The sequence below is a fragment of the Oxyura jamaicensis genome, chromosome 2, assembly GCF_011077185.1.
Source record: "Oxyura jamaicensis isolate SHBP4307 breed ruddy duck chromosome 2, BPBGC_Ojam_1.0, whole genome shotgun sequence".
NCBI lineage: Eukaryota > Metazoa > Chordata > Aves > Anseriformes > Anatidae > Oxyura > Oxyura jamaicensis.
In genome coordinates, this window is record NC_048894.1 from 62,625,352 (window position 1) to 62,634,808 (window position 9,457).

At 40.8% G+C, this 9,457-nt stretch overlaps 1 protein-coding gene across 4 annotated transcripts in view; it reads right to left on the minus strand.

Moving 5' to 3' along the window:
* Nucleotides 1-220, minus strand: part of HERPUD2 (HERPUD family member 2) — a 21,343-nt gene extending 21,123 nt beyond the window's left edge. For 2 of the 4 annotated variants that reach the window (XM_035318028.1, XM_035318027.1), the window contains exon 1: nucleotides 57-220. The gene's annotated coding sequence lies outside the window, so the exon portion shown is untranslated. Of the gene's footprint in view, nucleotides 1-52 lie in introns of all 4 variants that reach the window. The other 2 variants (XM_035318025.1, XM_035318026.1) reach the window with 2 other exon arrangements.
* Between the last annotated feature and the right edge of the window lie 9,237 nt (nucleotides 221-9,457).

Here is a 9,457-nt window from a genome sequence, read left to right on the forward strand (position 1 = left end):
CCGTCCCCGTCCCCGTCCCCGTCCCCGTCCCCGTCCCCGTCCCCGTCCCCGTCCCCCTCCCCCTCCCCCCTCCCTGGGGCCACACGAAGCTGCTGGAAGCTGCAGGAGCTCGGAGCGGGCTCAGCAGCCGGGGCCCAGCTCCCTCAGGCAGCCGGAGACACCCATGGCCGCTCTCCCTCCCTCCCGTAAAATGGAGACCGGAAGCGCAGCCTTCCTCTTTCTCCTCCTCCTCCTCCTCCTCTTTCTCCTCCTGCTGCCGCCGCTGCCCCCGCACGCCGCTGGGGGGCGCAATGCGCAGGCGCGGGGCCGCCGGGCAGCGGGAGGGGGACACAAAATGGCGGCCGGGGGGGCCTGGTGGGGATTGGGTAACGGCGGGGATTTCGGGTAATGTTGTCAGCGAGCCCCTTGTCAGCGGAATTAAAAGTTTGTTATCTGTGTGTCCTGCCTCCGTCACCACCGTCAGGGAACGCCTCGGCGTGTTTATCCTCGCGGGGTCGCCAAATAACCGTGTTCCAAACCTGAATGGTGGGGGAAGGGGGTGCGTGCCTTATGTCACACAAGAGGCCTGTGTAAAAGCGGGTTTCTGGAGTACCGGTTTAGCTTTGCAAATTTGTAATCACTCACATGCTTTTCAATTTCTGAGAAGAAAATCGTTTAAAAAGTAACCTTCAAATGTGACAGACAAAATGACAACGAGGAAGGGAAAGTTGATATTTCTGCAGGTGATCCCTGCAGTAAAAGCCGTTCTCATTAACTAGATCTAAACAATGACTTGCTTATAAAAATCCTTTCAAATATCTATTAAACCAAGAAACAAAGCTTTCCTTCTATTTCTTTCAATCTTCAGATGTAATTACAGAAGGCACAAAACATTCTGTCAGGTTTAATTTTTCAAGAAGAATCACAGAATATCCAGGTTGGATGTGGACGGTTGGACATTGTCCAAATGCTTCTTGAACTCTGGCAGGCTCAGTGCTGTCTGTTATCATTGCCCTGGGCAGCCGGTTCGAGTTCCTGACCACCCTCTTGGTGAAAAACCTTTTCCAGATATCCAGCCTGACCCTCCCCTGTCACAGCTTCGAGCTGTTCCCTTGGGTCCTATCACTGGTTCCCAGAGAGCAGAGCTCAGAGCCTATCTCTCTGGTCCCCTCCTGAGGAAGCTGTAGACAGTGATGAGGTCTCCCCTCAGTCTCCTCTTCTCCAGGCCGAACAATGCAAGTAGATTGTGTCTCTTTAATGCCAAGGAATCAAAGCGTTAATCAAAGCATTTTTTAATGTCAGCAGTAGGAACAACAGGCACTGAAAAGGTTGTTGATAAAGAGAAAGCCCCAAGGAACTCCAATGTCTGGAGGGAAAGATGAAAAGAAGAGCCTGAAGGAGTATCATTAGCACACAGGACCTAATCCTTTCTTTTAAATAAAAACAGGATGCAGACAACAGTTCATGAGAGAATTTGTGAAAGAAGAGAAAATAATCTTAATCTTTAATCTTTAATCTTAATCTTTGTGTTTATTGACTTGTAATTAATTGCCTCTACAAGCCCTCCTTCACAAACCTCGTGTTCAAGATGGAGCATGGGACCTCTGTGTTTCTATAGCAAGCTGTTATTCCTGAGACGGCTTATCATATAATAAATGTGGACAACTGGTACTTGACAACACTTTCAAATATAATATTTAGCATACTTTTATCAGTTTCCCATTACCCTCCCTTGTTATAGAAGAACAATTATTTGCATTTGAAATTCTGAACATACTGTCATTACCAGGGCATGCCACTTGAATTCCCAAGAATTTCCGAGAACAGAATTTCCAAGCACTAGTCAAATATTTGTACATATGGTGATGCACCAAAATGGATCATCTAGGCGAGCACTTGCAAGGATTAATACACAAAAATCAAGGCAAATTATAAGTTTTGCATTTAGGATGGTTGCAATTGTATTGCTTGACAGTTCACTTCTCTACATACAGATAGTGTTTCCATAGCACATCGCCTACTATGAAACACTCCAGTCTTGGGATGACCAAGAAATCTCCTGAGCCACAACCTAAGAAAAATAAGCTCTCTTACATGGTGTCATTTTAGAAACTGCATGATATACTAGTTCTAGGAGCATGTCCCTGTACCATGCATAGGCTCTTGGGGTGAGAAATACAGTTGTGGTGATCTCATTGTAGGACTAAAACTTTAAAGCTAGTAAAAAGAGTCTGACATTAATTTACATTCCAGAAAACATTTTTTGAATACACATTGTGTGGCATTATAAAGAAGCCCACCAAGAAAGCATTTGGTATTTTAACATACAAGATATGTCATTATTCTTACTACTTCTCTGACTTGACACACCATGACAAAACCACAATAAGCATTTTGCATTTGTTATCTTTGCAATCTCTGTAGTTCAGAGAAAAAAATACAGCAAATCATCTTCCAGAAAGTGAATGCCAAAACTTCATTCCTTTTTTTTTTTTTTTAATAAATGAATTTATACATTAAAATGTTATGAGATCATCTTCTGACTTTAAGTGCCTTAAACAGGTACCTAATTTGAGAGTTTAGGTTTCTCATGGAGCCTTTAGACTATCCAAAGAGCAGTTCAGAGTATCTACAATCCTACGTCTGTAGGCTCTTAAACTAAGTTAGGTACAGAAGATATACCATTAATCATTAATCTATGTTGATATCCATTTATCAAGTTGGAATAGACCAAAACCTCAGGTTATTGCCAGTAAAATATCTTTTTTTTTTTTTTTTCTTATAGAGCAATGAGTGCTCTGTCTAAAAGCTTTGGACCACGTTTTTCCTTCACTACCCTAAACAAACCAGTAGGGTTCAGCCTAGGAGCTGTAACATGAACCAAAACCATAGCAGTTACAAACTGCATTGTAACTAACAAATTCAGCTTTTTATACTATTTATACTAATAGTTGGGGTCATGTGAAATTACTGACCTGTAAGTGGGATCACAACCAGAAGGAACTTGAGAATCTGTATGATCAGAAACATTAGTTTCCTCCAAGAAAACTTTTTAAAAAGTCTGCCTTACCATGAAAAGATGACAAGGATTCCCACATTCTTTCTTCAGAACAAACAGCTTTGAGAAAATCAGCATTTCAGACCCTGCCAAGTTCTTCTGTTCTAAATCTCAGGATTTACATTTTGTTTAATGATCTGGAAAACCTGATGTACAAGGAGGAAAGAGTGGGTTTGTGCTGGTTTATTCCTTTCAGTTGTATACATGAAGCCATAGAGGTTTATTTCTTAACAAAACTAAGGGAAAGGTCATATTCACATGGGTTTTCTTACACTGGAAGTGTAAGTGTTCAGTCCCTCTGAACTAGAAATTTTGCTAATTCCCAATAGTACAGTAGGAATTTCCATAATGGATTTCCATGAGCAAAAGTGTCTCTGGAAGCCTTATTAGCAACACTGACAAACAGGTTTGACTACATGCTTGAGTCTTTCACCAAGTGGTATACAATTTGTCAGTCCTGATATTTCTGTAAGTAAACAAGCCAAAAAGCATATGTATTTAAATATAATAATGGGCTTCTCTGTAGTTTGTCAAGACTTACACAGCTATGCTTTCTGTTTGGACCAGTCAATCCTCCCACTAACCTTTGATCAAAGTGGCCAATTTCTGTCAAATTTCAGAAGGGGTAGCAGTGGTAGATATTAAAATACTAGGACTTCAAGGACTAGTGCTTCAAGGAGTAGGGCTTCAAGGACTCAATGGGTAGTGAGTGAGAGAGAGAGAGACCTTACAGGCTCTGTGCGGATGAGAAAGCTAATGAGCTTTCTCCATTCTAGCCATCAGAGAATTCAAATGGAGCATGCTGAAGGGGAAATAGGGAGCTACTCTCACTTTCACTTGAAAATCACCTGCAAAGACAATGACACCAGTCTGCAATGGGTGGCCAGCAATGGACTGCAACATGGACGTGCACTTCCAATGAGTTCAACTGGGCTGTACAGATTCAACAGTTAACTTAGGGAAGAAAATGCTGCAAGACCAAGTACCTGGTTTCCAGCAGGGACATGAAGATATTTTTCATTGACTAATCCTGAAAACACGTCTTACTGGGTGCTACTAGCACAGGCGGTCCAGTTGGTGACAAACATAAAAGGAATAACTTATTGAAACAGTTAAACAAAAATGTGATTCATCTGTGGATATTTTTGTCCTGGAGATAGCTTCAAGATTTGAAGAGGAACAGCAGCTATCTATAAATTTTTCACTTGCTCTTATATGTGAGGTGCTTCAAAAGACACAAGGTAAGAAAATGTCTTGATATTTTATTATTTCAAGGAAAATCAAAGAGAAAATATGCTACCTAAATAGCTGCAGGGATAGGGAAGATTGAAGTGAGCAGTAGCTTTCTGAGACAGAGCTTGAATGGACCCTTCTGTATCCTCAGTATTGCAGAATGAAAGAGCTAGACCATTGCGTAACAGCATCTCAGATCAGATCTCTGATTTGATCTCAGACATGGAGTGCTATTATGTAGAACAACTTTTTGCTTACAAATCTAATATGGAGTTTTATTTTTATTTTTTTTTACTATTATTTTTTCCTACTGCACAGGTTCAAATTAAACCTGGTTTTCAATAATTTCTCATCCATTCTAAACATTATGAGAATTATCAAAACCATTATTAAGTTGTCTATAAATTGTTTCATTGTGGAATGCTAAAGAAACACAATTTCAAACGTAATTTAAAACAACTTGCTTAAATGGCCATGGGAAATGTAGCAGAATGAGGTACTGTCACATTTTTTTAAAGAACATTTGCCTTTGTAAAAAATACCACTTCCATTTATAAATTATATGCCTTTTTAATTCTCAAATAATTCTAAGTCACTACCAAGAAAATTGGAAACAAGTCAGCATTGGTACAAAAGGTGATCTCTTCTGCAGGGCAGTGAATAAAAGAAAATCTAGTAACATTTTTTTTTTTTTAACTTTAAAAAAGCCTTTGACCTTATTGCCCACCAGAGACTGCTAAGGAGATCAGTGCTCTGATCCAACTGCTCTTTTCATCCACAGCATTCTTTATTCATGTGATGCCCCGGTAACATTAAGGGACCCAGCAGGCTGCCCACATGAAAGAAATTGCAGTCAGTTGCTACACAGACACTAATAGGGTAATCTATAATAAAGTGACTCTGAGACAGGAAATACTACTCCCAAATACTACTCTCTAAATGTTTCCTTGCTTTCTGATATTTGCTTGGCTTTCTTTTGAGGTTACAAGCCCTTTGGGCAGAGACTGTGCTCCACAGCACCTAGCTGTAGACCAGATAACTAGCCTGTTGTGCTCCACAGACAAGTATGAAATGAGGTAGGTGCAGAACAGCCTGCAGACTCGGTGTTCATTTGTGCATTACATCCTGACACGACATGATGTTCTGGGTCCCGTAACCACAGAAATAATAAATCCTGAGGGATATCTCATAAATTGAGAACAAAGAAATAAAGTTAAAACCAATGGGGCCCTTTTTCTTAGCTCTTTTTACAATAGCTTGTAGTTAATCCATGAAACTTGTTATCTGAAGATACTGTCAAATCCCATCGTGGGGGCAGTGAAAGGAAGAAGTTGGTTAGGGAAGGGCATGGCTTACAGGGGAATGAAACAACTTCTCCCTTGTCTAAAGAAGTGCCCAGCAGGAAAGATGCCAGTTTTATACTCCATGATATACAGCAAACCAAGCTGAGGCATTGCCTACGAGGGTATCATCCCTTCTGCCTCCAGGAAGCAGTGATGGACTCACCTGGACCAGTGGCAACATACCATTTACTGTCATTGGAGAGACAACTCCCCTCCATAGTCTAAACTTTGACTGTGTTCAGGCTTAAAAACTTAGGAAGGAAAGTGAGCAACTTGGTGGTGGCCAGAGTTTTCCATGCTCCAAGGAAAAGTTCTGCAACCTGATAGGTTGCTGATGTACATTACAAGGCCTCTATCATGTATTTTAAAACTCTTTTATCTTGCATAAAGTTTGTGCCAGCATCTCTAATTTCAGCTCAGGACAACACAGGCCAAAACACAGATACAGGCATGTGGTGGCACGAAGTCAGATAACTAGCACCTGTGCAGTAAGCATGACATGCTCCAGACACCTTAGATTTATATTCATTTAAAGTGTAGTTGATCAGTAGATGTGTGCTTGCCATTTATCAGGACAGGCATCATTTGATCTGCACCGTTGCAGATCCAGTCAGGTTGCTAGCTATCCAGAAATCCCAGACATGAGGCCAAATTCCCATTTTTCATTTTGTACAAATTTTAGGTGGTGAGAGCAGGAAATGACATGCATGAAAAGAATTAAGATATGTAAGTAAATACCCAGGTTTTTATTACAGAAACAGCTCTTCCGCTAACTGCCAGAGCACGATTTGTCCCAAGGAGCTTTCCCATCTCCTGGGACATGGCGTGAAGGTAAGGGCCTGGGCAGAGCAGAGCAGCATTGCTACTATCAAGCTTTCTTTGCCATGATCCATGCTCAGTGTGGCCCAGCATGAGAGCCTTCTTCCAGCAGCATGTGAAGGACAGGAGATGGAGTTAGGTGTGGGATTACAGAAGTGTCCAGGTGGGGATGGGGTAGGGGAAGCAGAGCGGTGAAAATGCTTGGAATTAGCAAGGCAACTGCTCACAGCTCTGGTGTAGCCATTGCTTCGTGGCAGTATCCCTCCTAGCTCTGCCTTTCACATTTCTGTCTCCCGTGCTACTGTACAACATGTGTCAATGTTCCACAGGTTGAAAATAGCCCCATAAATAATTCACTAATTGTTGAGAGAGCATGCAAATTGGAGAATGTGCCTTAGTGAGGGTGAAGAGGAAAAACTTTTGAGAACTGCCAGTTCTCATGATTATGAAATGTCTTAGCTTATGTTTTGTAGCTTTACATATATGGCTCATTATTTATAGCAGAAATGACCAAATGCATGCTAAGTGCCATCTAGACCATAGAAAAGGAACCATGGCTCTTCAGAAGAATTCATGATTTTTGAAGTTCCAGTCCTACAAGTTTGCAAACGTCACTGCACATGACTGGGGACTTACAGACTATAACAAATGACTTCATGCATGAACAATCGCAGGAAACTCAGTGCATCCGCTGTGTATAATTATCTACAGAGTCAAGATCCAGTTGTTCTGGAAATCCATATATTTTGAATATTTATAATTTGTTCTGTCTGAGCCATTGTCTCGTTTGTTGTGATGACACTCTCAGTTATTTTTGAGTGGAAACAAGCTGTTTTAGGTTTTGCTTCCAAATGCTTCAAAATATTTTGTTTCCAAATGCTTCTCTATTCTTGTTTGTCTTTTTAGGTATCACCCTGACATCTGTCCTCTGGAAAATACAGCCTTCTCAGCCTGAAATACTATTCTTGTAGTTATATAAGATTTTAGAATAGCATGATATTTATCTCTGTCCATTAAGTATCATGCCCTTATTTAAAGAAAGTTTTACAAGTTCATGAGTATCATAAGGAGAGTCTCAAGTCTCAGTTTAAAGTCTCAAATACTTGTTGCTTATATGTATAGAGCTTATACTGTGTTCTGAAATTCTATAGTAACACATCATCTGCAATAGCAAGACACAATAAAATAACCTAGAAGTGATCTTTTAGCAGTAATTTCTGATGCCTTGACTTTTGGTTGTTCTACAAATTGTGAAAGGGGATTTCAGCTTATATGTTGTGTAAGCAATAGGGATTAAACATAGTTAAAATTTCCTCATAGTGACACATCAAAGAGAAGCGTTAGTTGTATAAATCTGGATGCTCCAGTTCCAGCAAGGGTAGGAGCCATATGTGCCTATGTAGGTCAGCGAACTCCAACAGTTACGACGAGACACGCTGCAGGTTGCTCGGCTCCTTCTAAATGTAGGGAGGATTACAGGACTTCATTCACCTTTTGTAAAAACCACGTTCTGTAAACCGTTGTGAGGCTCATTGTGCAGAGTTGATTACTCTGGTCAGTCTTGATCCCTGCAGTCATTTAATAGCAATGCAAGACTGTTTTTATATTTACACAGTGTGCTGTCTCACCCTGTTTTTTTTTTTTTTGTTTGTTTGTTTTTTTGAATGCCTTTTGGACTGTGCAACCAGCTACTTGCGCCCCAAGTATGCCAGGTATTTTTTTTCAGATTGCTGACACAGACATTGTTCTTGCTGAGCCTTACAAGATTATAAACCAAAACCTTAGTTTTTCCTTAAGGACTAGAAAAATCTTTTGGTGAAGGGGAATGTCCTGACATCCATCCAGGATCTATGTGCAGTATAAACTGTCTTTGAGAGTGTTATTTCATCCACTTACATTCAATTTCCATTTTCATGTCTTTTGTTATAGTCGTATGAACTGAAAATGTTCTTCATTAGTTGTTTGTTTTAATAGTCTGTGGCAAGACATGGACTTCCTGAAATATTGCAGGGTCTTAGGATCTGCAAGGCTCCAAGTCAAGTAACATACAGGGTATCACACGTCAGCCTCCATTTTCAAGCAACTGAATCAATCACCCAACCTATGACCAGCTCTTAGATAAATGCAGTTTAAATATGCTGCATAATACCTGAGTCAAACACTTATTTTTCCAGGTTGCTCCATCAGCATTGTGTTGGCCTTTCTCAGTCACCAGTGTCCGGAGTGACACTCAGACACCTACAATGGGATCACGGTTCATCAAACACCACGCTGTGGGGTCAAAAGTGGAACAGGAAAGCCACAGATATCAGGGAGTCTTGTCTCATTCTTCCATGGAAATGTGTGTTGTGATTAGGATTCTCTCTTGTCCCTACAGAGCTGCAGAGACAGTGGGAGTGTAATGTCAGCTGCATGATGTGAAGCCATCTTAGCTTATATAGAGGTGTTTATGCACACAGCTACCTAACCAGATGTCAAAGCAATGAGTAATAAGGAGAGCCAGCAAGTTACTAATCAGCTAATAACTGTGTGCTGCAGTAATTAGCTTCTGCCGAAAACCAGTTTTCCACGGGCCACAATTTTAGGATGGAAATAAGAGACCGAGTTAAATGACAAGCACATAAACATGCTGCGGTTAACCTCGTCAGTCAGTAGATGGCTGTATTGCTTCTAGCCCTCTTCGGGGAAGAAAATTCCACTTCCATGGCCAGGAAAGAGAAAGCTGTTTCCCAGAGATTTAAGGAGCCACCGACAGTGCCTGCAGACCTCTGCACTTAGACGTTTTAAAATGGTTCAACTTGCACACAATATCGTTCCTCTATGTTATTTTTATCCAGTTATTTGTTAGTTGCACAAAATCTTTTTAATGCTACTGGTTGAACAGTCTACCTGTTGCTGTTTTATATGCCTTAGCTGAAGGAATTACCATCCGCTCTTGACATCTAACTTAATTTCACAGTAACAGGTTGCAAAATCAGAAATATGCCATTGTGGAGAAACTGGGTATTTCCACTGCTTAAAAATG